Below are 27,396 nucleotides of genomic sequence, written 5' to 3'. Positions count from 1 at the left end.
ATGATGCTTATTATTTTCCCTCCATTAAGTTTAGACTGTGAAATGGATCAGCTAAATTTTACTTTTTACAGATTGACTATCTATGAAGCACTTTTACAGAGTCTCATAAAATCTAGAGTCTCCAGACAATCTAGAAGATCTAGACTCTATTTTGCAGAACAAAAAATGAGGGCTCTGTATTTCTTTCAGTGATGAAGGTAACCTTATATTATAAATGCATCTTTTCTTTAAGCCATGTTCAGCCACTGAGACCTACTAGTTTAGCTAACAGTAGCCCATGGGGGTCTCAGACGCAAACCAAGTAAGTATTGTCAAGAACTGCAAAGTTATAACAGGTACCAAGAACCACTTTCTGAAGGATGGGAAACCAAGAAACAAAGAGCAGTGGTCTCCTGAAACATTCATGTAAAGAGGTGACAAATAAGCATGTGATTGGGTAACAAAGATAAAATTAATTTTCCTCCATTTTAATTTGCCTGGGTGCTGGGGAGATCTTTACTTGTTTCAATACATGACACACTTCTTTTTTCAATCTCAGCTGTCCAACTGCTGAAATTAGGATGATAAAAATAATAGTAATTAAGGGAGAATTCAAGGAATCATTTATTTCACAAGCAGACCTGTAGTCCATAGTTCTTATTTAAAAGTGCAGGAGTACTCTTGTTTCTCTTTGAAACAAATCTTTCGCTGGTTACTAGAAGTGTAGTGGTGACTATAGAGTGCTATTTTCTATAGTCACAAAAAAACACAAGATAAAGAAATTAGACAGTATTCTTTAAGTTCTCTTGAAAAGATGGGCAACTAAATACTCCAAGTTTTTAGTTGTCATTTGATCAACATAAAATAGCTTTGCAAAATACTCTAATATTTTGAATCTATTATCTTTTTTATATCAATCTTTAAAGGAAAAGATAGAGAATTATAAATGCAGCAAGAAAAAAATGTAAAGTCAAATAACAAACGGACATTAGAATTGATACTATTTGTTATGAAAGGCCAATCTAAAGCAGAAAAAAAAAATCACAAAAAACACAAAATACTTTTCTTTATCCTATGTTAAATCACATATTATTCATGGAAGAAAGCAGTAAAAGAGAAAAACTGCCATAAACTATAGTAAAAATTCTTAAGGATCAGAGAAGGACTAGTGGAAAGGCTTTCAAATTCAGAATTTAGAAAAAGTTAAGTATCAAAACTAACACAAAATCCAGTTGGTGAAATCACAATGGTAGAACTTGCCAACATGGTGGCAACAATTATTCCTTTGAATTTTAATGTATATATTCATGTGAACAGATGAAAACAAGTATTTTACAACAAGGCTGCTTTCTCGGGGGAGGAGTTACATAAAAGGAAGCTTTGGGCTTCTGGCATCCAAATGACAAATGAAATTGAGAAGATGGCAGTTTCAACTTATAAAATGTGTCATTAAACATTCAGTATGAAACTATTAAAATGCATGATGTTATTTAAGAGGAAGAGACTAGTCAACTGCAACTGAGTTCTGCTATCACATTCCAAACGCCACATCAGCTGCCACCTGGCTTTCGTTCCTTCCCAGATCTGGGTAGTTGTGTATGATCCAGCTTTTGTCTGCACATCCGGTTTTTCTGCTGACCCATATTTTCTATTCTATATTTGGGCTCACGGTCCTCAGTCTTCCTTTGTAGTGATTCAGTACCCATTAAAATTCTCTTTTCGATGCCAACAATATATACCTGCCCACACAGAGAATGCAGGTGAACAACTCTGAATGGTTAAATATTCATTAACTGAAATGTTTAGGAAATGGGGTAACATGGATTTGTTAAATGATACTGTTAGAATGCTATGGAAAATACTTACATAGTACTGATCAAGCCTCAGATATAACTAAAGGACTTTAATTTTATTAACTCATTTGATCCTACCAACTTACCCTGTGAATTGAAGACACTTATCTGTCTTTTGTGGATGAAGAACCTGAGACACAGAAAGGTTAATAATCTCTCCAAGGTCATCCCAATAAGGCACAGGCAGGATGCAAACACAGGAGATCTGGCTGCAGAGGTGGGGCTCCCACATACACAGACCCCACTGCCTCTCAGTCTCACTAAATATCTTTCTCGAGTATTTGGTTTATTTACTGCTATACTGAGTCAATGAACTGTCTAATTCTATTTGACTACCTTGATTATCATGCAGTATTTGGGGGATCATTATGCTGACAATGAATTCTCAATATATCATTCAATAAATGCTGGGAATAAAATATAAGATATTGAACATACAGTTATTCATGTTCTCAATAAATTTTCATTCATGTCATTTGGATGATACGACACAAAATAATAAAAATGTATCACTGATCCCAAAATATACATTTGGTGAAAGCAGACATGTATATATATCACTATAATATTGTGATGCAAATGCTGACAGAGGATAAACAAAATCTGAGAGAACCAAAAATAAAGCAACAAAATATTCAGGGAATGATGAGGGAAGGCTCCACAGAAAAGGCACCCTTGAGCTCACTATAAAATGATGAATATCTTCAGAAGTTAGCAGAGCATACAGGATAATTCAAAATTGAATCTTCATGAATTAATCAATCAAAAGATATCTGTTAAGGATCTGCTATTGCAAAGATGGCAAAGGATACCAATAAAGCATATAAGGAATAGTGCCTGGTCTGAAAATGTAATTTTTTATATTATAAATCATATTGTTTGATCAAGAAAAAATTCTGAAAAGCTAGGCCATACTATAACGTTATACTTGTATCTTTTTCTCCTAAAATGTTGAAGGCAGTTAAATACATAGCAGATAACTACTGTGACAGCAAAGCATTCCTGGTGACCTGTAGATGCAGGAGACATAAAGCCAGCTCCACAAGCACCCCCATTTCATCAAGACCATGGATACATGCACAGCAACTGTGATAAGAGGCAGACTCTGAGAAGTCTCTTAGCAGAGCTTTGGCAAAGCACTACGTGAGATGAGGTAAGGAAGAAATTAAATGGAGATATATGTGGTTAATTAGGGTAAGATAATTCTAGACAAAGAGGATAATAATAGCTAAAATTTATCAAGTGTTCCTGCTCTAAGAACTTATTTCATACTCAACAATGCCATGATGTCAATACTACTGAAGTTTCTATCTTACTGATGAGGAAACTACAACACAGAGAAAATTTTCAGTAACCAATCCAAACTCTGCAGGGCATGGGGGATACACAGAAATCCCCCTACAATGCCTCACTCCTAAGTGCTGGCCTTACTACCTCACGAGTGCAATGAAAACAAGATCAGAAAACGGGAAATGTGTATTCAGCAGAAACAAAATGACCAGACTGTATTTGGTAATAATGACAAGAACACAAATCTATAATAGAGTACATTATTATAGTACATTAATAAGAAGCAGGTATATAAAATATGCTTCCCCAGAAAGTTTGTTACTGTGTAACAATACGGATCTATGAACTAGTCATTGCGGTGGTAGAAACAAAGTATGCCAAATCAGAGCATTCTACACTATCCAAGAAGGTATGAGGAGGTACAAGCAAATGAAGAGGGAGAGGATGTTGACAGGTTTCTTTTTTTTTTTTTTGGAGGCAATTTCCCCAACTTAAATTTTTATTATAATCAGAATGAGGTGAGCTAAGATCTTAGTTGGAATTCAAGAGCCTCACCTTCATGTTAATAAGAACTACATGGAAATGAGGTGACTACTTGTTAGGAGTAACTAGAGCTATGTTCATTTCAGACAACACTGCCCAAGCAGGAATTCTCAGGAGAATTTCTGAAGGATTTAAGTGGAGGACATCAATAAAATCTGTGAGAAATGATTTATGAACAGATTACTGAACTCTTGAGACATCCTAGGTACTGTAAATATGTTTTATTTCCTGAAGATATGTGAAAAGAATTTCATAAACTACTTGTTCTTATCTGCTCTACCAGGCAACGTGGAAAGAAACCTTGAACAAGAAAGAAATTAAATTTTTATGACTGTTTGGATTACAGAAATATTGGCAATTTGCTGCCTTGCTGTTGACCTGATCTTTCATGCCCTCCAAGAAACTGTCTCTACCTAAAGGAGGTAAGATGCATAGACATGAAGTCAAGAGACCACAGTAGAGATGGTACAGGGTGGAAGACGTGTGCATTTCTCACCCCAATACTCATTCTCCCTCTCATTAACACTCATCAACTTTCAGCATGATTCATACTCACTATTTTGGTGGTGGTGGGGGGGGCTCCAAAATCACTGCAGATGGTGACTGCAGCCGTGAAATTAAAAGACACTTGCTCCTTGGAAGAAAAGTTATGACCAACCTAGACAGCTTATTAAAAAGCTGAGATGTTACTTTACCAACAAAGGTCCGCCTAGTCGAAGCTATGGTTTTTCCAGTGGTCGTGTATGGATGTAAGAGTTGGACTATAAAGAAAGCTGAGCACCAAAGAATTGATGTTTTTGAACTGTGGTGATGGAGAACACTCTTGAGAGTCCCTTGGACTACAAGGAGATCCAACCAGTCCATCTTAAAGGAGATCAGTCCTGAACATTCTTTGGAAGGACTGATGCTGAAACTCCAATACTCTAGCCACTGATGTGAAGAACTGACTTACTAGAAAAGACCCTGATGCTGGGAAAGATTGAAGGCGGGAGGAGAAGGGGACCACAGAGGATGAGATGGTTGGATGGCATCACCGACTCAATGGACATGAGTTTGAGTAAACTCCAGGAGTTGGTGTTGGACAGGGAGGCCGGACATGCTGCAGTCCATGGGGTCACAAAGAGTCGGACACGACTGAGCGACTTTCACTCACTAACGTTCACTTGGAAAGAAGATGAATTTCTAAGTTTCTTTCAATTAGACATGTTCTTATATGCCTGAGACCTAGGTAAAGGAACAGAAGCATAAATGTTCTGTGACGTGTTTTCTTTTCTTCTTTTTTCCTCCTTACCCTGTATTCTACTTAGAACAGAAATACCAACACTGGAGAATGACTTTGGATTGTGGGGATGAAGGCAACACACTAGGGGTGGCAAAGTACAGAGCTGGGAAGAGCTCAGGCCCTGAGGAGTTTACGTAGCAGGGCTGCCATACCATTGCCTGATTACTTGCCTTGGGAATTGTACATGAAAGATAAATAAAATTTAATCATCTTTTAGTCGCTGTTATTTCGGGCCTCCATTTATCTTACATAAAACCTTGTCGTAACTGATACTGTTTGCATATTATGGAAATGTTGGAAAGGTTAATCACAGCCATGTCAGAAAGAGTGTTGATTGTTAAACTTATATTTCCAGTATTTATCTCCTGTTGAATCAATGTTAAAAAAGACAACCAGTGAATGTTTTACAGTTAATGATGAGGATCAGATAGCCAGCTAAGAGGCTGTAGTAACAGACCAGGGATAATATAATAAGCATTTAAACTATGGAAATTATATAGAATTTTATTTTAAAAATCTCTCTACTCCATATCTACCCCTCTCCTTGGATATTGATTTTAGTTTACTTACTTCAATAAACTATTTTCTTAGTCTGGATATCTAAAAATATTTTCTGGAAAGTATTATAACACCCATTTTCTTCTATGAAGCAGTGGAATTTTCTCCAGTTTTCTCTCAAACTTTGAACCTCATCTTTTTTGTTGTTGTTGTTATTTTTTCATTTCCAAAACAACCCTAACTTGCCCAGCATGCTGGACTGAAGAAGAATGGCAAAGATGGTTGTGTATTTGTGTACGGGATTAGTAAATCTTGGGCAAACTTAATGGCTTAATGCAGTATTTAAAATTCAAGGTTGGTTTGTGTGAGAATAGCTCACAAAGTATAAACAACTAGAGCTTGCTTGTTTTTTATTACATAAACATGTTCCCATAGAATTGTATTATTGTTAGCTTATCTTATTTTGAGACCTTGTGAGAAAGGCCATTATTTAAAAACTACTTTTCCTTAAAATTTTTCTTTAAATAAAATGTCTCTATAATAGGAACATTATATTGATTTCCTAAATAGTTATTAACACAATAGTTATTAACAGAAATATTAAAAAAATAGGTGACTGTATAAATGTATTCTAAACATTTTCAGTATATATGTTTTAACCTAATGATTTTTTAAATATATTGAAGTATTTAGTATGTTTTATATAATTCTATGAAAAGCTACATCATTCTATTTTTATTAAAGTATATTTATGTACAATATTGCATAAGTTGTAGCTGGTAATACAGTGATTCACAATTGTTAAAGGTTATACTCTTTTTTTGTTTTAGTTTTTAAGTATATACATATTTTTAAAATCCAGGTCTACTTCTACGTATAAAGGCAGCTTTCCTCAGGAGGGATTTACAGGAAGTAGTCTGGGGTGCACCAGGTCACATGAGGCTCTCCATGATGAGATGCTGGCTCAAACTGAAGGAAGGAATATTTCACTTATTTGGAAATTTTAATTAGAGTGTTTAACTGGCATGAATTAATCGAGTTGGATTCTTATTTTTAAGAAAAGTTCACAAGCTAACTTCCACTTAATTCATTACCATTTATTTTATTGAAATGTGTAATTAAGTGAAAAAGGATTCTTGGGAGTACACTGTCATAACATTCAAAGAGATTTCCCTTCATTTATACTAAACTACTGTTCTATGTTCATCTGCGTATTTTTCTATATTTGTCATGACAGTGCTTCTTCCCTGTCCTTCTCCTCACTGGTAACCACTAGTTGGTTCTCTATATCTTTTTTGTTATATTCATGAGTTTCTTGTATTTTTAGACTCCACATACCAATGATACCATATAGAATTTGTCTTTGTCTGACTTCACTTAGCATATTACTCTCCAAGTCCATCCACTCTGCAAATGACAAAATATCATTATTGTTTTTATGGCTGAGTAGTATTCCGTTGTGAGTGTAGTATTCCATTTTAAGCTTTCCTTGTGGCTCAGAGAACCATCTGAAATACAGGAGACTGGGTTGAGTCCCTGGCTTGGAAAGATACCCTGGATAAGGGAGTGGCTATCTACTCCAGTATTCTTGCCCAAAGAATTCCATGGATAGAACAGCCTGGCAGGCCACAGTCCATGAGATTGCAGAGTCGGACACAACTGTCGGTTGCAGAGTCGGACACGCACACACACCATTTTATCATCGTCATCTGTTGATAGGCACGTAGGGTGCTTTCATATTTTAAGCATTGTGAGTAATGGTTCTGTGAACATTAGGATGCATGCAATTTTTCTAATTAGTGTTTTTTTTTTTTTTTCCCAGACTTATATCAAGGAGTGAAGTTGCTGGGTCATATGGTAGTTTATAATTTTAATTTTTTAATTTTTACATTAAAATCGCTCCTTCATAATTTTGCATGAGGACATATCAATCTTGCACACCAAACTTAGTATTTATGTAATTATATGTTTCCTCAGCAAATGCTTACTATGTGCCTTGTCTTGCATTAGTCGCTCAGTTGTGTCTGATTCTTTGCAACTGCGTGGAATGTAACCTCAGGCTCCTCTGCCCATGGAATTCTCCAGACAAGAATATTGAAGTGGAAAACCAATGCCTTCTTCAGGGGATCTTTCTGATCCAGGCGTCGAATCTGGGTCTCCTGCAATGCATCTGAGCCACCCAAGAAATTCCCGTACAAGGTGTATTAAGAATCATAAAAAAGGATTACTAAGATGTATCTCTTACTTTCTAAGTTTTCATAATGTAGAAACAGATAGAGCACACAATGGATGTAGGATCAAGTTTTAAGAAGTAAGAGATGGGGATTCTAGGAAACATTCATAGTTGTTTGCTGGTACCTGAAGCAGACGATGTTTTGAAGTCGGAATAGAAAATGAGGCTCAGCATGGCAAGGGTTTTGACCGAGAGTTTTGAACTGAAAAAGAAAGAGAGAAAGAAAATTGGCTGCAGTGTGGAGAACGAACTGATAGAGAAAGAACTGAAGAGCAAAGAGAAGAGGCTATTCTTCAAACTCTCCAAGTGAAACATGATGATCACCTGAACAAGGGCTGTGGAAGAACCTGTACCAAGGTTGAGACAGAGGGGCAAGAAATGGAGAAGCTGAAAGCAAAAGAACTTAAGCTCAGCTGAATAAATACAATTAGGAACTGGAGAAGCAAACAATTATCAAGATTTCTACCTGTGATTTAAAAAAAAACAGATGTTATGTCATTAATAGAAATATAAGGAAAGGAAGCAATTTTGAAGACTAGATGGAGGGTGGAAATTTAATGAGCTTTTTTTTTTTTTTAATTCATGTTGAATTTGAGACAGATACAAAACATTCACATAGATGTATCTAGTAGGCTGGTGGATATACCTGAAACTAAAGTGGGGGAGAAGGCAATGGCACCCCACTCCAGTACTCTTGCCTGGAAAATCCCATGGATGGAGGGGCCTGGTAGGCTGCAGTCCATGGGGTCGCTAAGAGTTGGACACGACTGGGCGACTTCACTTTCACTTTTCACTTTCATGCATTGGAGGAGGAAATGGCAACCCACTCCAGTGTTCTTGCCTGGAGAATCCCAGGGATGGTGGGGCCTGGTGGGCTGCCATCTATGGGGCCACACAGAGTAGGACACGACTGAAGTGACTTAGCAGCAGCAGCAGCAAAGTGGGGGAAGCGGGGAGACTTTGTCTTGAGAATGTGCACGGGAAAATAGCTTAGAGGCATCATGTTTCTCCTTCCAAGTTTCTCATGAGCCCAAGCTCACTAGATTCATTCTGTAGCTTTAACTTCTCATTTATGTAAGTTTTTATTCCAGGGTCTCTCTATTTCTTTAAAGATTGATATGACTTATTCCATTCTAAGCCAGAGTGGTTCTCTTCCCCACATACTGTCTCCTCAAAAATTGAACTGCATTTATTGCTTAAAAGTATTATCACAGAGAGAACCTCAGGTTGAACTTGCCAATATTTATTATTTTTGACCTACAAAAATGGCATATATACGTAGCTGATACTAGTGCACATCGTATAATAGTATTAAACCAATTGTAAAATACAGAAAGTAGTCACTAGAATTATTCATATCTCACTGATTCGAGATTACAATATTAAATGTTTGATAAGGGAATATATTTCAAGTTTTTGTCTATTAACACATACACTGATAAAAGTGGTATTATACCATACATACTTTTGGAACTTGCCTTTTTAATCTAATGTATTATAAGCCTCTTCTCTTAATACCTACCATTTAATTGCTGCAAATAATTCAAGCAGTTTCTTCCTTCATTAACATAAAAATTCATCAGTAAAAGTTATTTTATACATTCATATTTCATGCATTTGTCCAATTATTTCTTAGGATGAATTCAATTTTATTAATGAGTATTAGGCAAAGTCATCTGCCTTCAGAATTTCAACATGCTGAAAACTTGCAGATAGACACATCTATTCTGTGTACATATAACACATGAACTATGCTCTAAATACTCCATTTAAAAAAAATTTTTTTAAACTTTACGTCTCAAAGTTTCTTCATTGAAATGTGTCCTAAAGAGAACTTTTTCTTTCCTTCCACACCCCTCTTTTTCCTTCTCAAATTTGCTGAACACCATTCTCTTTCCAAAACAATTTCTAAACAAAAACCAACAACCAAAAATAAAAGCACCTGGAAATTATCCTATAATACTCCTATTCCTTTTATTTTTTTAATTTTATTCTATTTTTTAACTTTACAATATTGTATTGGTTTTGCCATATATCAAAATGAATCCGCCACAGGTATACATGTGTTCCCCATCCTTTTAAATGTTGTATTCTTTTGGAATACACCCCACCTCCCAATCATGACTTTCCTAGGCAGTATCTGTATAATAGTATATCCTTTGGATTTTAATTAAAAATGCTAAATGATGCTTCTCATCTACAACCCTGCTGTCTTACAAGTCACTGATCAGATCCTTCCTGCTTTCTCACTCCCTCCACAGACTTATCTTTCCCAATACTGCTAAAGTGATTTTTGTATAAAACATTTATCGACACCTTATTTGCTGTGAGATGAAACCCACCTCTTTCAAATTCTATGTAAGGTTTTACATTCCTTTCCTGGACCTTGTTCTTCTTTCTACCCCATTTCTTGCATCATTACTAGTCTTATTGGACTAGTAGACTTTCCCAAATGCTGTCATTTCTCCTCTGTTTAATTTCATTGAAATCTTCATCTCTACTTAGCCACCTGGCTAGCACATATAATTGCCCCTCAATAATCAACAGAATTAAAAAAAAACAAAAGAAAACACTATGTATCCTATTCTTTACCTTACTGATAGAATTACTTCCCTTTTAGGGCCCAGCACACACACACTGTTTTACATCAAATAGCTCTCATGAATATTTAATTGCCTTTATATGTCTATATGGGCTTCCCTGGTGGCTCAGTAGAAAAGACTCCATCTGCCAATGCAGGAGATTCAAGTTTGATCCCTGGGTGAGGAAGATCCCCTGGATCTTCCTCTCTAGTATTCTTGCCTAGAAAATTCCATGAACAGAGCTAGCCTGGTGGCCTACAGTCCAAGGGGTCACAAAAGAGTCAGACATGATTTAGTAACTAAATAACAACAGTAATATATCTATATATGATTTTTGCACTTTTCCAGGGTATGGAAGGAACTATAGCCAAATTATATTCATTTTCTTAATACCTAAATAAGTGCAGGTTCTGAATGAGTCTTGAGTGAATGAATGGATGAAAAAATGAGTGGAGCAAGAAAAATTATTTCATGAGAAGTTACCCAAGGATGAATATAAGTGAAAATCCTTAAGGGTTTATAGGGAAAAAAGAATTAAATAAGCATAGACTGAATAAAAGACATATGATATATACATATATGTTTGTGTATTTTCTTGTGTGTGTGTGTGTGTGTGTGTTCTCAGTCACTCAGTTGTGTTTATTTCTCTGAAACCTATAGACTTCAGCCCACCAGGATCCTCTGTCCATGGAACTTTCCAGGCAAGAATACTGGAGTGAGTAGTCATTCCCTTCTCCAGGGGATTTTTCCAATCCAGGGATCAAACCTGTGTCTCCTCATTGGTAGGTGGATTCTTTGCCACCAGCATCACCTGGGAAGGCCAGTGTGTACATATGTATGCTTGTGTGTGAGTGTGGTGTGTTTACCCATCCACTGGTCAATTCATATTCTGTAACCACTCAAATAATCCTCTATTATTTTATCTATCTGTACATTGAAAAACATTGTCACTTTGTCCATGTAATTACACTGGATTTTAGTCTTCTGGGGAATTCCTCCAAAGCCTCAGTATTGTGTGTTATTAAACATTCTCCTGATTCTTAACACTAGTCAATAGAGTGTGTGCTCTAGGCAAATTTGGCTTTTATATAAGAGAAGTTCAGGTAGACATTAATTCTCTGTTGATTCCTAATCCTGTGCCAGAAAATATTACATTATTACACAGTAACATATTTAAATGATTTGATGTGAAAGGTTTTCAATTTATTTATTTTGCCAAGTAGTTTAAAACTACATTAAAAACATTACACTATTAATGAAATTCTTCAGATAATTAAAAAATATATAATGTATATATTTAACCTATATAAATACATACATTTTTGACAACAAATGAAAATTCATAGGATAATATCTGTAGAATACCATATTTCATAATACATCAGAGATTGACTCAGGCATTAATGTTTTGCCTTGTATTTTGTAACACACACACACACACAAATGTGTGTGTTAAATATGAAAATGGTATTCACACTTTGTACTGGAGAGACTGACTGCCAAAGATCAAAAGGCAAGCACTGTTTTTTTCTCCTTAGGTCATTAATTTTCAAATATTTAAGCTTCAAAACTGAACTGAATTTAAGTACACTAAAATATATTTCCTTTCCTTAAGCAATTTTAGTCATCAAGAGAGAGCACTAAAAAAGTAAATCAAAAGAGAAAACAAATCAACACGCTTTTTCACTATTTTCCTATTGTGGTGTTTTCTCTGTCAATAGGTAAAGTTTTCACTTTGAAGTTCTTCCACAGCTTTGGTTTGGTGATCATGATCATGCTGAGGAGATAAAGCAATTTTTTCTCCACTGCTCTCCTTTCTCTTTACCCCATAACTTAGACATCATTGCCATTCTGATTACAACACCACAGAAAACTTACCTTTGCTGCGTCTCAGTTTCCACTTCCCCTCCTCTCTCTTTCATGACATAAACAAATCAATACTGGAGAAGACATGAGACTAATGTTAAGAAAAGAATTGATGTAGGGAGGGAATATGAGCACATTCACAGGTATTTTTCCTACCTCCTGAATGTGTGACCTGAGATAGACTCACACACACAAACACGCATCTCTGGAGCTTCAGTGTCCAGATCTAAAAACCTAGATGTAAAGAACTCGACATCGTATATAGACATAAAAGTTTCTTATATGATTTTAAAAAATTCGATTCCTAGTACTTCTTTAATAGGCTTTCTAATACTTACAGTCTATACCAGGCTCGATAATCCTGACCAGCAAGCTTTGTTTAAGTATATGAATAATATTTAAACTTTCAAAGATACAATGAAAATAAATTATCAGGAATCATTCTAGTTTTATTTTTCTATTCTCTCCACTTTGAATGTCCTTACCTTTTATGCTACTATCAGATTAGATCAGATCAGATCAGTCGCTCAGTCGTGTCCGAATATTTGTGAACCCATGAATCGCAGCACACCAGGCCTCCCTGTCCATCACCAACTCCCAGAGTTCACTGAGACTGGAGTTTCAGCTTTAGCATCATTCCTTCCAAAGAAATCCCAGGGCTGATCTCTTTCAGAATGGACTGGTAGGATCTCCTTGCAGTCTAAGGGACTCTCAAGAGTCTTCTCTAACACGACAGTTCAAAAGCATCAATTCTTCGGCGCTCAGCCTTCTTCACAGTCCAACTCTCACATCCATATATGACCACTGGAAAAACCATAGCCTTGACTAGACAGACCTTTGTTAGCAAAGTAATGTCTCTGCTTTTGAATATGCTATCTAGGTTGGTCATAACTTTCCTTCTAAGGACTAAGCATCTTTTAATTTCCTGGCTGCAATCACCATCTGCAGTGATTTTGGAGCCCATAAAAATAAAGTCTGACGCTGTTTCCACTGTTTCCCCATCTATTTCCCATGAAGTGATGAGACCGGATGCCATGATCTTCGTTTTCTGAATGTTAAGCTTTAAGCCAACTTTTTCACTCTCCACTTTCACCTTCATCAGGAGGCTTTTTAGTTCCTCTTCACTTTCTGCCATAAAGGTGGTATCATCTGCATAGCTGAGGTTATTGATATTTCTCCTGGCAATCTTGATTCCAGCTTGTGTTTCTTCCAGTCCAGTATTTCTCATGATGTACTCTGCATAGAAGTTAAATAAGCAGGGTGATAATATACAGCCTTGATGTATTCCTTTCCTATTTGGAACCAGTCGGTTGTTCCATGTCCAGTTCTAACTGTTGCTTCCTGACCTGCATATAGGTTTCTCAAGAGGCAGGTCAGGTGGTCTGGTATTCCCATCTCTTTCAGAATTTTCCACAGTTTATTGTGATCCACACAGTCAAAGGCTTTGGCATAGTCAATAAAGCAGAAATAGATGTTTTTATGGACCTCTCTTGCTTTTTCCATGATCCAGCAGATGTTGGCAATCTGATCTCTGGTTCCTCTGCCTTTTCTAAAACCAGCTTGAACATCAGGAAGTTCACAGTTCACATATTGCTGAAGCCTGGCTTGGAGAATTTTTAGCATTACTTTACTAGCGTGTGAGATGAGTGCAATTGTGCAGTAGTTTGAGCATTCTTTGGCATTGCCTTTCTTTGGGATTGGAATGAAAACTGACCTTTTCCAGTCCTGTGGCCACTGCTGAGTTTTCCAAATTTGCTGGCATATTGAGTGCAGCACTTTCACAGTATCATCTTTCAGGATTTGAAACAGCTCAACTGGAATTCCATCACCTCCACTAGCTATGTTCATAGTGATGTTTCCTAAGGTCCACTTGACTTCAGATTCCAGGATGTCTGGCTCTAGGTGAGTGATCACATCATCGTGATTATCCTGGTCGTGAAGATCTTTTTTGTACAGTTCTTCTGTGTATTCTTGCCACCTCTTTTTAAAATCTTCTGCTTCTGTTAGGTCCATACAATTTCTGTCCTTTATTGAGACCATCTTTGCATGAAATGTTCCCTTGGTGTCTCTAATTTTCTTGAAGAGATCTCTAGTCTTTCCCATTCTGTTTATTTTCCTCTATTTCTTTGCACTGATTGCTGAGGAAGGCTTTCTTATCTCTCCTTGCTATTCTTTGGAACTCTGCATTCAAATGGGAATACCTTTCCTTTTCTCCTTTGCTTTTCTGTTCTCTTTTCACAGCTACTTGTAAGACCTCTCCAGACAGCCATTTTGCTTTTTTGCATTTCTTTTCCTTGGGGATGGTCTTGATCCCTGTCTCCTGTACAATGTCATGAACATCTGTCCATAGTTCATCAGGCAACTCTATCTATCAGATCTAATCCCTTAAATCTATTTCTCACTTCCACTGTATAACCATAAGGGGTTTGATTTAGGCAATGCCAAAAAATGCTCAAACTACTGCACAATTGCACTCATCTCACATGCTAGTAAAGTAATGCTAAAAATTCTCCAAGCCAGGCTTCAGCAATACGTGAACCGTGAACTTCCTGATGTTCAAGCTGGTTTTAGAAAAGGTAGAGGAACCAGAGATCAGATTGCCAACATCTGCTGGATCATGGAAAAAACAACAGAGTTCCATAAAAACATCTATTTCTGCTTTATTGACTATGCCAAAGCCTTTGACTGTGTGTATCACAATAAACTGTGGAAAATTCTGAAAGAGATGGGAATACCAGACCACCTGACCTGCCTCTTGAGAAACCTATATGCAGGTCAGGAAGCAACAGTTAGAACTGGACATGGAACAACAGTCTGGTTCCAAATAGCAAAAGGAGTATGTCAAGGCTGTATATTATCACCCTGCTTATTTAACTTCTATGCAGAGTACATCATGAGAAATACTGGACTGGAAGAAACACAAGCTGGAATCAAGATTGCCAGGAGAAATATCAATAACCTCAGCTATGCAGATGACACCACCCTTATGGCAGAAAGTGAAGAGGAACTAAAAAGCCTCTTGATGAAAGTGAAAGAGGAGAGTGAAAAAGTTGGCTTAAAGTTAAACGTTCAGAAAACGAAGATCATGGCATCCGGTCCCATCACTTCACGGGAAATAGATGGGGAAACAGTGGAAACAGTGTCAGACTTTATTTTGGGGGGTTCCAAAATCACTGCAGATGGTGACTGCAGCCATGCAATTAAAAGATGCTTACTCCTTGGAAGGAAAGTTGTGACCAACTCAGATAGCATATTGAAAAGCAGAGACATTACTTTGCCAACAAAGGTCCATCTAGTCAAGGCTATGGTTTTTCCAGTGGTCATGTATGGATGTGAGAGTTGGACTGTGAAGGCTGAGCACTGAAGAATTGATGCTTTTGAACTGTGGTGTTGGAGAAGACTCTTGAGAGTCCCTTGGACTGCAAGGAGATCCAACCAGTCCATTCTGAAGGAGATCAGCCCTGGGATTTCTTTGGAAGGAATGATGTGAAAGCTGAAACTCCAGTACTTTGGCCACCTCATGCGAAGAGTTGACTCATTGGAAAAGACTCTGATGCTGGGAGGGATTGGGGGCAAGAGGAGAAGGGGACAACATAGGATGAGATGGCTGGATGGCATCACTGACTCGATGGACATGAGTCTGAGTGAACTCCAGGAGTTGGTGTTGGACAGGGAGGCCTGGCATGCTGCGATTCATGGGGTCGCAAAGAGTCGGACACGACTGAGCGACTGAACTGAACTGATACCTGAATGGTCTAGTGGTTTTCCCTACTTTCTTCAATTTAAGTCTGAATTTGGCATAAGGAGTTCATGATCTGAGCCACAGTCAGCTCCTGGTCTTGTTTTTGCTGACTATATAGAGCTTCTCCATCTTTGGCTGCAAAGAATAAAATCAATCTGATTTTGGTGTTGACCATCTGGTGATGTCCATGTGTAGAGTCTTCCCTGTGTTGTTGGAAGAGGGTATTTGCTATGACCAGTGCATTCTCTTGGCAAAACTCTAATGGGGTTCCTTAGACCTCTTGAAAACCATGATTGACTCTGATCCAAAGGCTTGAGAGGGCACTCATTTATAACAAGATGCCTGCTTTGGCTCACTATTTACTTGTCTGCATTTTAATATACCTTAAAAATCTGGTGAGGGACTTTTGATTTTAAATATTCCCAACAGAGCTCTACTTGTTAATTTTAGGTATCTTGGATCTCCTAATGAGGTGTGAAGCCCCAGAAGTGGTGAAAAGGAAGGAGTAGAAGAAAATAACAGATGAAGGAAAGAAGAGATAAAGTTGATTTTCATTGTGTCCCTGTTTATTATTATAGCTGATAATAACTATGAAGCAAGTAACCTTTGTCTGCATAGATAAGATTAAAGCTCCTAAAGTCTGAGAATGGCAGTCTACTATCCTATCAAAATTCACCGGGAAGTAGACCAGGAACAATCAGACTTCAAACCTCAGTGATTATGAATTAGGTCTTTTAAATAAAACAAGAACAAACTCTTGTAGGACATGCAGACATTTCTACAGCAAACTAGAACCCTCAGTCCCTCCACTTAGTCGTACAGTATGTCCCTCCCCCTGACCCTGATTTCTAATGTACAAAAGACAGCAATGACCTAAATCATCACGGAAGAGCAGTATGAACTCGTGGTCACCACCTCCATTTCGTCCCAGTGACTCTCCTCACACTTTCACCCTCATGATTTAAGAGGGGAAAGGTCAAGGCCCCACCTCCAGCTTTTGGAATCATATTCTACTACTACAGTGTTTCACACGATGATGTACTCTTGTGTGAAAATTTTGCTTATGCTGTTCTATGGAGTAAATAAGCCTATGAGTTTCTCAAAAAGAAGGTAAGACCTCTTCATTATAATAAAAGCTGCAGCAGCTTTTCTTTATTTTGCAGACATTACCAATTATGGTCGTTGATGGACTTATGCCCAATCATACTGCAACAGAGGGGGATTCAGGAGCCCTTCAAATTCTCTTTTGCTTTGTTATGTTTTTATAAATCATTAAAAAATAGTTTTTCACAGCAGCCAAGTGAGGAATATCCTTTGCCCACTGTGGTCTAGAGAAAAAATAGAAACTTTCTAATTGAACTATGTGCTAATATGCTACTGACATTCAGCAAGGGCTATCTTTACATATATATGTGTGCTTGTGTGTATATAAATATATGTACACACAATGATATCTTTCTGTATGTATATATATGCTTTAATTTTATTTTTTCCATTTCATTATGCAGCTGGGATTACTGTGATGTTGAAAGCTTTGCTAGATCTCCACTCCTCCCCAGTAGTATATTGGACACATACCGACCTGGGACGCTCATCTTTAAATGTCATGTCATTTTGCCTATTCATACTGTTCATGGGGTTCTCAAGGCAAGAGTGCTGATGTGGTTTGCCATTCCTTCTCCAGTGGGCCACGTTGTCAGGCCCTAACTAGCAGGGATATGCCTTTCAGCAGCTCGGCATGGCTGGATGACGTGCCCAGTGTCCTGGCTGTCCCACTGCTGGTCCCTGATGAGCGTTTAAACCTTCACCGTCATCGGGTGTTGGTCGACATGAAGCCAGGGTTTGAGGCAAAGGCCCTGCTGAAGTGGCTGGGAAGGAGGTCTTGGGGAGGCTGGAGCCAATGTTGGAAGGCGTCCAGGAGCGGAGGACACCCCGGCCTTACCATGGCCACTGGCCACTGCCCAGAAGTCACTGGCTATGCTGGAGCCAGTGATTTTGGTTAAATGAGGTTGAAAGGATGGAGCTCAGATCTGAAACAATTTGTGTCTCTGTAAGGAGACACCAGGGAGTTTTCTCTCTCCACCTTTTCATATACACAGAGGAAAGGCCTTATGGGCACATATCTAGATGGTGGCCATATGCAAGCTAGGAAGAGAGCTCTCACCAGAATCCAGCCATGCTGGCACCCTGATTTCTATCCTTCAGAACTGTGAGAAATAAAGGTTCATTGTTTAAGCTGCTCAGTATGTAGCATTTTGTTATGGCAGCCCAAGCTGACTAAAATCTTACCTTATGTGCATGCAAACCCTCTAGGCTCTAGTGGACAGTGCTTTCAAGATTACTTTGGATCAGTGATTTGAAGAGATTTTTATCTTCTGGAGAGTAGATTCAGCCTCCTCACCTATCAAATGATTTATAGGAGGATCATAAGGAAAATTTTCTTTCTTTATGAGACATATAAACAACTTAAAACTGGATTGAAAATACATTACGTTAAATATGATATTTGCCCTATATTTTATCTTACATAAAATAAATCATAAACTATACAAAGAATACTTGTAGGTATGAAAGATATAAAGGTCATAAAATCACTAGTAAACTAATATAACCATTAATGTGCTGATACATATCCTTCTATCAAAATTTTCTTTATGATCCTCCTATAAATCATTTTCATTTTCTTGGGCTCCAAAATCATTTTCTTTGGCTCCAAAATCACTGCAGATGGTAACTGCAGCCATGAAATTAAAAGATGCTTGCTCCTTGGAAGAAAAGCTATGACAAACCTACACAGTGTATTAAAAAGCAGAGACATCATTTTGCCAACAATGGTTCATATAGTCAGAACTATGGTTTTTCCAGTAGTCACGCATGGATGTGTGAGCTGGATGATAAAGAAGGCTGAGTGCCAAAGAATTGATGCTTTTGAACTGTGGTTCTGGAGAAGACTCTTGAAAGTCCCTTGGACAGCAAGGAGATCAAACCAGTCAATTCTAAAGGAAATCAACCCTGAATATTCATTGGAAGGACTTATGCTGAAGCTGCAATACTTTGGCCACCTGATGTGAAGAACTGACTCATTGGAAAAGCCCCTGGTGATGGGAAAAATTGAGGGCAGGAGGAGAAGGGGGTGATAGAGGATGAGATGGTTGGATGGCATCACTGACTCAATGGACATGAGTTTGAGCAAACTCTGAGAGAGAGTGAAGGACAGGGAAGCCTGACGTTGCAGTTATGGGGCCGCAAAGAGTCAGACATGACCTAGTCACGGAAGAACAACAAGAACAATATAGTTTGGGGAAATAGTTTTATAAATAGCCATTTCAAACTTGTGTGGCAATTTATTTTAGCTTTTATTTTCTACACATCAGGCTAATTTGCAAATCTTAGGACTAAAATTATACCATAGTTATTTTGTTTTTATTCTGATAATCCTGTCTACTAGAAAAAATAAGCTATGATTCTAACATATTTCTCTTAGTATGTAGATGTCCAGTAGCACTCTGACAAAAAGAGGCAAAATAAGAACAAATAGGAATCAGTACTTAGAAGGGATATGTGTTCTCAGTGCAGTGCAAAGTGCAAGGCTCTCAGTCGCGTTCAGCTCTTTGCGACTCCATGGATTACACAGTCCATGGAATTCTCCAGGCCAGAACACTGGAGTGGGTAGCCTTTCCCTTCTCCAGGGGATCTTCCCAACCCAGGGATCGAACCCAGGTCTCCGGCATTGCAGGCGGATTCTTTTCCAGCTGAGCCACAGGGAAAGCCCAAGAACACTGGAGTGGGTAGCCTATCCCTTCTCCAGCAGATCTTCCTGACCCAGGAATCAAACTGGGGTCTCATTCATTGCAGGCAGATTTTTTACCAACTGAGCCATCAGGGAAGCCCCCAAGAGTAATATAAAACACCCTATGGGTGTAAACATTTTTATTTATGCAGAAAATATTCTTTATGAAACTTATGGAGAAAGACACAAAAACAATTTAAAACTGGATTCAAAATACGTTAAATTACGATATTTTCCCTATATTTTATCATACATAAAATAAATTATAAAGTATACAAAAAATACTTGCAGTTATGAACAATATGAAGGTCAAACAATCACTAGTAAACTAATATAACTCTTAATATGCTGATACACTTCCTTCTATTGTGGTATTTCAATACCAAAACATTTGTTTATAAGGTTAAAAAATTGAGCTTATGTTGTGTGTATCAAGTTTCTATTTTTATGATCCCAAATTATTCTTCAAAAATCACCATTTTAATAGCTGCATAAATGTCTGTCACATAGATGTGTCACGATTATTTACCCATTCTATTTCTTTTTGGCCATTTATGTTATTTGCAACTTTCACAATTATAACTCACATGACTAGAAACAAATATTTAGATAAATCTTTGCCTACGTTTCTTTGTTCAGTTACACAGTGCTCTTTGTGTTTTCTTTGTAGAAATTAATAAACTGTTCCTGACATCTGAAAGATTACAAGGTATTATTTCATGCTTTCAGTGGCACCGCAGTTTGAAAATATCTCTTCATAATTTCATGAATATTTCAATAGGAACATGAGGAGTACGAATTAGGAGCAGCTAGCCAAGACCTCCACTGGAAATCAGTCTTCGTAATATCAAACAACCTGTACTTACTGACTTTGTTCTAGTACAATATCATCTTTTTCTCAAAGCATATGCACAAATTTCTACACAGAGAAAGACATTCTTGTATATAACAACAGTTGCAGTTTCTCAGAGTTGGCAGTCTTTTGATTATAGTAACTTTGACAAATGTGACATTGGCAATATTAATGCATTAATGTCATTCATATCAATCATATCCAGCTTGAAGGGTCATTTCCAAAGTTAATCGCTTAAGGCAAAGTCACCAACTATTAAAGCTCCCAAATAGTTATCATTCAGGAAACTGTGGACTCAGCCATGTTTAATCATATTTCAAGTTGTTTTAGAAAATGTTTATACACCTGTTCCAAAATACTCCCAAAATGAATAAATATATTTGCATATGTACTTTATTTCCCAGACAAGAATACTACAGTGGGTGGCCGTCTCCTTCTCTAGGGAATCTTCCCAACCCAGGGATTGAACTTGTGTCTCCTATGTGTCCTGCATTGCAGGCAGATTCTTTACCAACTGAGCCACCATAGAAGCCATTATTACTATTCCAATTATTATTATTATTCCAATTCTGAATGTTAATTTGATTCTCTTTTTAAAAACGTATCATTACTATGTCCAAATTTCCAAAGACACCCTTTTTATATGTAACCCAACAATGTAACCCACTATAATTTCTGAAAAAATTGTAAATTTGTAAATAGTAACTGGTAATTGAAACAATTGTATATAACCTATAACCTAGTAGTGTGATGAAAACATGTTATATGAAAGATGCATTTTAAAAGAAGAACAGAAGGCACCAAAATAAATTATTTTTGGATACTATCTATCATTGCAACTTACATTCTGCGAAATTTAGTTTTAGATGTTATTGATAGGATTTTATAAACTGGTTTTTGCTAAAACTTTTAGATAAGAATTTAAAAGTTAGAAATGTGAATGACAGTTTAAAAAGGGAAGCATAAAAATGTGGAAACCAAATTAAATCTACTTCGAAAAATGTTGAAATCCAAGTAATTTGGATCCCAAAAATAATCAGTGGTTCATATCCTGTTCCAAATGAGAAGTCATCTTCTCAGCCAATTGCTGCTGTAACATTCAGTGAGCTCAGTGTCAGACCAGCTCTGTGTATTTTTGCCACAACTTAAATAGGTTTAGCTTTCAAGTATGGATCGAGAGAAAAATTATATGGGGGAAAAAAAAACTTATGAACAACTTCGAAGCATTACAGCTCTTGTTTTATAGCTTAATGATAAAAGGTGCCTGAGGTGAGATCCTGCACTGCTACTTACTGGCTCAGGGACCTTGTGAAAATTACTTATATCCTCTGTGGCTCAGGCTTTTCATATGTAAAATGGTGATAACAATAATCATTCAGGGTTGTTAAGATAATTAAATGTCATAATACACAGGAAGTGTTTAGAAGAGTGGTGGCAGAGAGTGAGGGCTGTAATAGCGTTACATGCAGTCATTATCCTTGGATGGTTTCCCTTTATGTTCTACCTATAATCTATCACCGTGTTCCAATCACATCCAAGAAAACAGCAGAATAAATACATACACACACCTGAAGCTTATATTGTTAATGACAACAGTACAGTTGATGTCAAGTAGGAGACAAAACCGTTGTGGAAAACTCAAGAAATGCCTTAGCATGGAGGAGGAATTTACCATTTTTTATTCAGAATCTCGATTTTACTTCTATTTACCCCATTCAATCTTTTCACCAAGAACTGTCCAGATAATTGCTCATGGGCTTGCTTTCAGAAATATATATGCCAGGGTGCTCAGCTTTTATTTATTAATTAGTGTGGTGTTCATTTGCTCTTTTTTTAAGTTTCTCAAGGGGGAGGTTTACATGACTGTTAGGGGACCTCTCTTCTCTTCTTACAAAAGCGTTTAATAATACTACACATGTTACTCTTAGCAGCTCTTTGGCCGCCTTCCACAAATTTTGAAATGATTTCTTTTTTATTGAGTTTAAAATATTTTAAATTTTTTCCCTCAGACATTTTATTTGACCTGTGGGATATTTTCAATTATGCTGTTTAATTTCCCAAAACTTAGGGGTTTTTTAAATATAATTTGGTCATTGGTTTCTAGTTTAACTCTGTTTTAATCTGAGAACATAATTTAAATGATTTATATTCTTTGAGGTTTATTTTGTAGGCTGGAAAGAATATATCTTTATGTGTATTTTAAAATGCCAGGTATTTGCTGCTCTTGAATAGAGTGTTCTAGAAACATCAATTAGGCTTACTTGGTAGATGTGTGTGCGCTTAGCCACTCAGTCATATCCAACTCTTTGCGACCCCATGTACTGCAGCCATGTACGTGGCAGATAATGTTGGCCAATTCTTCTGTGATATAATTGATGTACTGTATATTTTCTGAGAGAGCAGGATTCGAGTCTCTAGCTATCACTTTAGCTTCTCTATTTTTCCTTTCAATTCTATCACGTTTTTCTTCATGTATTTTGAAGCTTTGCTGTTGGGACTGGTATGTCTTGGTGAACTGACCCTTGATGTCATTGTGTCATGATCCGATTATCAGCACTATCTTATATTCTGAAATCTAGTTTGTCTGATATTAATATAGACACGCTTAACTATGAATTTTGTAGTTGATCCAGATTCTCATGGTTAACTTTGGAGCAATATATTATTGTGACCTTCTGGAAACAGAACCTCTGATGCTGTTTTTTCTAAAGCAAAGTATCTGAAATTCCATCTTCTGGAGACCCTTCCCAGATTTGGAAAATTATTTGTCTGTAAAGCTTAGTTTCTTTCGATGCTGTGAAAAGTTGTCTTTTGTCCTGGGTGTCCACGGGTCTTTTAGTGGGTAAGGAGGATTTGATTTGGGAACCAGTTCATTTTACACCAGAAGCCTGACAGTTAACTTTTAACTTGATTTTTGTTAGAACTTGATTTTGATGACATAGCGTGAAGCATATTGCCATTTCCCATAGGGAATAAATGAGTTAAAGAAAACCTGAATGTATTAGAGTGATCTTGACTCTCAGTTGCATATGAGTACAGCCTTAAAAAAATAAAGGTGAGCAAACGTGTCTGGCTTTAGACGCTTATAAATAAAATCATTGAAAAGTCTGTTTAAGTCACAAACAAGACAGCAGAGAACTAGAAATGATAAGATTTATATTTGAGATCTGCTTTCAGAACTTATTGATAACCTCAGGGAAGACATTTAGTGGCAAAAAAGCCCAAGCTCCTTAGCAATACGAATGGATAACACAAGATGACCCAACTTTACTACTAAGAGACTTACTATGAGGCACAAATTAACACCGAGTGGAGAGCACTGTCAAGCATTATACAATTATTCATTTTTATTATTAAGTTGATTTCGTTTCTTTGACAAATGCTCTAAAATATCAATTTTATCCAGTTAGGCACTAGATTTTTGAAATTGCAATCATGTATTGAGTTACCTACGGAGAAGGCAATGGCACCCCACTCCAGTACTCCTGCCTGGAAAAGCCCACGGATGGAGGAGCCTGGAAGGCTGCAGTCCATGGGGTCGCAGAGGGTCGGACACGACTGAGCAACTTCACTTTCACTTTTCACTTTCATGCATTGGAGAAGGAAATGGCAACCCACTCCAGTGTTCTTGCCTGGAGAATCCGAGAACAGGGGAGCCTGGTGGGCTGCCGTCTGTGGGGTCGCACAGAGTCAGACATGACTGAAGTGACTTAGCAGTAACAACAGTAGCATTGAGTTACCTAATACTATCTTAGTTACAGTAATGCAAAGTGTTGGCAAACTCTATTTCTGAACCTAGGAATTTAGAAACACATTACTTTTTTTTTTTTTCTTATGGGGATAGTATCAAAATCTAGTGTTGATAGAGATTTTTCCCAATATCTTCATTTTAATATTTGGTAATCCTCCTGTCTCCCTTAGGATGTTCCTGCTTATAAACTGACACTGATGAGTAGTACTAAGATTGGGGAAAAGCATGGTTAGTTTTCTGGCAGCTTCACGCTGTCAATACCATCAGTTAATCTCTTTTCTCACCTGCCAGCTTAATGCTGCACAATCCATTGAAAGCTCTGTGTAAGAGTCTCCCACCTACTTTTCTTGTTGTGAGGAAGCTCCCTGAGTTTCTCTGTCACCATACATTCATTAATCTGTTTGAAAGTAACATGACCCGCTGCATGGTTTCCCCCTTTATTAATGCAAATGTTCCAGACGGTATCTTTAAATGTCCAGAATTAAACATTTTCTGTCAGTATCAGAAGATGGAGCTCTGTTCAAAAAATGAGAATGCTACTACAACCCTCGCTTTAATTGCTGCATTATAATCTCCAGACCTGAAAAGCCCTGGAGACCCTGATACATAAAATGCCTTTCAGCTACACAGATGTGGAATTCATTACAAGTGTGTTGTAAGTTGGGAATATATCTTGAAGTCACTGAAAGAATATCAATGCCCTTGGGATATTTGATAATTTGAACTACTATTATTTAAAGTATAACAATGGTGATACAGTAAGAGAGAGCAAAAAAGTAAGAAAAAAATGTAATCACAATCACGAGGACACACGTTCATAAACACACCTTTAAGAAGGAAAATATAAATGCTGTCTCATGATATAATCATATAAAATAAGTAAGTCATTTATATATCAAACCTTAAGACATCTTTCTCCTCAAAAAACTTTTATCACGAACATAAAATAAGAACTATTGTTTCAAGGTCTCTATTTCTTATATTCATAGCTAAAATCAACGGCAAGTGCACAGTTCAGTTGCTCAGTCATGTCTGACTCTTTGCAACCCCATGGGCTGCAGCACGCCAGGCCTCCCTGTCCATCACCAGCTCCCAGAGCTTGCTCAAACTCATGTCCATTGAGTCGGTGATGCCATCCAACCACCTCGTCCTCTGTCGTCCCTTTCTCCTCCTGCCTTCAATGTTTCCCAGCATCAGGGTCTTTTCCACTGAGTCAGGTCTTCGCATCAGGTGGCCAAAGTACTGGAGCTTCAGCTTCAGCATCAGTCCTTCCAATGAATATTCAGGACTGATTTATTCATTGGCAAGTGCACAACTCTCAACAATCAATAGATTATAGGAGAAAGTTCACACATTTCAACAGTAACAATAGTACAGCAAGTGGTATGGTTTTCTCATCCCACTGAACTACTCAGAAAATAATTTCTAAGGCCAATGCATAGGCACTCTGAATTAGAAGATTTTTTTTTTTCTTTCTCTTTTTTTCCGTTAGTCACATGTCAAATACGTGTCCTCTAAATTAACTGCATGGGTCAGGATTAAAGAAAGAAGAAGGAGCACAGTCCATTTCAGTGAGCATATTAATTGGCCTCTGTGCATTATTTTTTCTTTGATGACTTAATTTAAAACCATTTTTGCCGAGAAATCTTCTGAAAGGGAACATGCGATTTTCAAAGAAAAGTTGTGAGAAAAGCTGATCAAAGTGCCCATCAGCTGGAATAACATTTAACTGTGGGTGACCTGAAAATCCTCATAATGGAGCTTAATCACATAAAACGGAAAAACAAAACGAACAGCAAGAATGAGCATGGGGAGACAGCCCTATGCTGCCAATCAAGCAGTGCTTCACCAGTTCAGAGAGAAGACACCGGTCAGTGTGCTGATGTGATATCCAACTCAGTCCTAGGATTGACCTCCTTATCTCCTGCAGAGAAGAAGTTTGAGAACAAAGTATCACCACTGAAACAAGAGTAGAAAAGGTATCATCAAGATTTCCTTCATACTTACGTTTGTGTTGATATTCAAGGGCACAAAAATAAAACACATTACACTGAGTATGATTTATAAGTAGCAAGTGCCAAAAACACACACCATCATTTAAAACGCACAAAACTGGTTATCACACTCATTTAGCTTCACACTACACTATTTCAAAGAGTTATTGTATGATATTCACAATTGCAAGACTTTATTCTAGGTGTTCTGCCCTTTGCTTTGTGTTTCTATACAAGCAGTTTAAAATTAAAGTCATTCTTTATAGAAAATTATTTTGTTTTCTTCTAAATAATACATCCAAGTGGAAATTCCCATCACAATCATGAAAAAAAAAAATGCATCCACCAAGAGAGACCTCTACACTCAGCAAAAGAAAGAATATCTTAGTGTGTTCCCTTTGGTATGTCCTGTATCTACTTGGAAGGCATTAAATGGCTTCTTTGAAAAAAGTCTATTGGCTTTTCTGTGTCTCAGTTGCAGAATATTGATAGGAAAAACAGACACAATACATCTTCTTACTCAATATGTCCTACATAATGGATTAGGCAGAAATCACACAGATGCTGTCTGTATGTCCCTACTTCTTTACTCAGTCAGAACATCTTAAGTCTTTTTATAAACCAAACGTATATCTTACGTACTATTTGATTTCTACACAAACAATATCATATGGGCAAGTTGACTTCTGTCTAAAAGTTATATTTAAAAAAATAAATAAATAAAAAGATTTTGAACCTTTTCCATAGACTCGAATCCATAGGAATCGAGTGGCTTGTTCAGCCTCCTGAGCAGTGACAGGTTTTCCATCAGGCATTGCTCTGAAAACTGAAGGAGATCATATTAGCACCCTGACTCAAGTGACATAGTCCAGCAGAGAGTCAGTCCCATCACTGATAGGAGATTCAGTGAGCATAGACTGTGATTAAATGTTTCTTACTGTATAACAACCATAATACAATAAAGTTTAAAAAGAGACATACACTTTTAAGTAGTGCTGTGGTGATTGAAAGTTTCAAATTAAAATGGATTTATGATAACTGGGTTGCTAATATAGGCAAAATGATCCTCTCAATATTGTTTAATAAACCTTGTTAAATCAAAAAGTGTTGTAGGATAGGACTTGTCTTAAATAAAGTTGA

At 37.2% G+C, this 27,396-nt stretch overlaps 1 long non-coding RNA gene across 1 annotated transcript in view; it reads right to left on the bottom strand.

Annotated features, from left to right (window-relative positions):
• Positions 1-24,298: 24,298 nt before the first annotated feature.
• LOC147370068 (uncharacterized) overlaps positions 24,299-27,396 on the bottom strand; it is a 175,475-nt gene continuing 172,377 nt past the window's right edge. The window contains exons 4-5 of the long non-coding RNA XR_015168384.1: positions 26,993-27,082; positions 24,299-26,186 (exon numbers count right to left, since the gene is read on the bottom strand). This is a non-coding gene — a long non-coding RNA (uncharacterized LOC147370068). The remainder of the gene's footprint in view (positions 26,187-26,992; positions 27,083-27,396) is intronic.

This window comes from Bos grunniens, chromosome 7, assembly GCF_055505025.1.
Source record: "Bos grunniens cultivar Pamir isolate PY7600 chromosome 7, Bosgru_T2T1.0, whole genome shotgun sequence".
Taxonomy (NCBI): Eukaryota; Metazoa; Chordata; class Mammalia; order Artiodactyla; family Bovidae; genus Bos; species Bos grunniens.
Note: the sequence above shows the minus strand (reverse complement) of the source record. Positions and strands in the feature narration are given on the sequence as shown.